Source organism: Contarinia nasturtii, unplaced genomic scaffold (genome assembly GCF_009176525.2).
Source record: "Contarinia nasturtii isolate CC-2019 unplaced genomic scaffold, AAFC_CNas_1.1 Cnas_scaffold_6566, whole genome shotgun sequence".
NCBI classification, from domain to species: Eukaryota; Metazoa; Arthropoda; class Insecta; order Diptera; family Cecidomyiidae; genus Contarinia; species Contarinia nasturtii.
In genome coordinates, this window is record NW_022203820.1 from 126 (window position 1) to 2,889 (window position 2,764).

The 2,764-nt window shown below is 29.3% G+C and overlaps 1 long non-coding RNA gene across 1 annotated transcript; it reads left to right on the forward strand.

Moving 5' to 3' along the window:
• Window positions 1–861: 861 nt before the first annotated feature.
• LOC116351907 lies at window positions 862–2,397 on the forward strand. The gene is made up of 2 exons (XR_004202227.1): window positions 862–1,408; window positions 2,067–2,397. It is a non-coding gene; the product is annotated as an uncharacterized LOC116351907 (long non-coding RNA).
• Window positions 2,398–2,764: the final 367 nt, after the last annotated feature.

Here is a 2,764-nt window from a genome sequence, read left to right on the forward strand (position 1 = left end):
AGTGTGTTCCTTTGTACGTTTACACGAGCTGTATTAAAACACCACTAGTAACAGAAATCGGTGAGTTTTTTAGTAGAGATTTTTTAATTGATATCAGAAATTTTGTGTTTCGTCACTCGTTCTTAACCTCTATAGAGGGTTTTTTATTTGTTTGCAATATTCCAATATTATTTTTATTTTATTTTATTAAAAATCATCCAATAAATAATAAAAAATATTATTTGGAATGAAATCTATCTGTAATAATATTTTTTTTCGCTAAAAATTTTAATTCAGTGTTTACATAGACGTTTTAAAATGCAAGAACATCAGAAGCCCTTATTGAATTTTTCACTATCTTGATAAAAAAAATAAAAGAAAGTGAGGAAAAAATCTCACAACAACAATTGAGTTCACACTATTCAATTTGTCTGATTTTTTTTATTGTTATTACACATTCGTTTTAATTTTCCAAAATTACTTAGCATATTGATTTTTTTTTGTAACTTCGTTTGAAATTTCATTACGGGGTAATTAGGGTCGGTACACCCTAGCCTAGCGCTATAAAAATGCTAATATGAAGATGGGAAAAAATGATTCAATTCGTTGAAAATTCAGCCAGCTGTTTTGTTAGGGAAACAGCCATAGGCGTTATTGGAGTAAAAAGTTTTGTTGTTAGAGTTGGTATCATGCACACCTCGTCCAATCAGAAAAAATATTTCATTCCGTTTTTTTCAATTCTGGAACGCAACTATTGTCTATTTGGCTGCTATATGGCAACCTTATATGAAACTTCCATGTGATAGCTAAAGTTTGCTGAAGTAATATAAATGCGATACTAACTCACGTTGAAAATAAATGTGTTACATAAAAAATTTATTTTTAATATTTTCACGTATAAGATTAATTTTCAACGTGGACGCATTGCATTTATTTTAACTCAATGTCTTGTATTAGTGTTTTTTTAAAGGATGATAATTATTCTCAATCATTTCCAACCATATCATAACGCCTATGGCTCTAACCCAACTCAATACTTGTTTAGTAAACAATGTTTACTCTTCAGGGTCCAAGGAATCTGTGGGGTAGAAATATTACCCATATTCACCCTGTAATGAATAACACAAAATTCGATCTGTAAAATTTTTCATCATTTACAATTCACTCTCGAATTTCTAGAACGAAGAGGAACGTGATGAAAATGAAGAAAAGGATAAAATTAAATTGATTGAATCTGCTAAGTTCGAGTTAAAGGAAATACATGAGGACAAAACAAGTTCAATCGAACAAAATAATACATCAAGTGACTTTCCAAACTTGTCATCGAACCATATTTTAACGAGTCCAACCAACTCCAATTCGATTGCATTCTGGAATACAGATTCATGGGCTGGTGGAGAGTTTGAACCTCTAGAAGAACCAATTTCAGGTACAAAACATCATATAAATTTAAAAAACGCTATACTCAACAGTAATCAAATCAAATGTAAATTTTACGTTATTATAATGTTGACAATGAAGTTCACGTATTATTTGTATATCATAAATTTGAACAATCTTTTGACATATCACCACTCTCTGGCAAATTGATAATTTTGATAAATGATTATGATTATAACTAATTAGTTAAAGCTGTTAAGTTTATCATGTGATACTAGCTGAATTGGAAAATCTACACGGATTTTTAAAAAGAATGTAATTTACGTAGAATATGTATATTTTACATTTTCTACATCAAATTTTGTAGATTATTTAGTCAAACTTCCACTTTAAACCATATATAACACGAAACAGACAGAATTGAAATAAAACAAACAACGATTCGAATTTAAACAATTCAAATATTGCAAAAAGTAGCCCTGATAAGTACAAATTTAATGGAAAAAAGGAATTAAACCAATTTACCCCAGTTGGATTTAGTAGGTACCATCCGAAAATCATAATTGAGCGCAAATAATAATTTTTAAGAGAAACTTATATGAATACATTTATATTCTTTTAATAATATTCGACTTGAGAAATATTTGAAAAATGTATATGGCCTTTAAAGTAAATTTAATTTTCTCTTATTATCCATGGAAATATAGGAAATGCGAAATTAGATGATGCCAAGCGTAAACGAGAAGAAAAAAAAATTCAACGCCAAAGAGATTTGGAAGCTCGGAGAATTGCGCGAGGTGGCCCAATGAAGCTGGGTGCAAAAAAAAATTAAAATAATTAAATTAATCATTCAAAATATTTTATACTTATTAATAATTCTACAGTAGTAAGTAATATGATTTTATTTGACTCGTTTGCTTTTGGATTTGAAATTTCGAATTTTTTTTGGTTCGTTGTAAGGATTTAAGCGAATTCAAATAATTGTTCAATGAACACAGTGCTGCCTTCTGTGAAATAAAAAAAATTGAACCCGTCGTATTTCTTTTTTTTTTAATTCTTATTTACAAGGAAAGGAATTGAAGCGGAACATCTAGATTGAAGAGAAATATCTTTCTAGATCCTATTATTAATAATGACTGCACCATATAACGTTCCTTCGCCTGGTGGTTTATTTAAATAAATATATATACAATTTTAACTTTTATTGGGTGTATTAGGGTGGGTCAAATTGTATGGATCCGAAAAAACTTCAAACGCTCCACGCGATTCTGGTACTTTGGAGCATAACAAGTATTTTTGCCCAAGGAACCATACCTCTAAAATCATTTTCGAGCCTGAAAAAACGACCAATTTTGCGCATTAAATGTAAAAAAAATTATTGAAAATGTGTATACGGGGGTTTTTT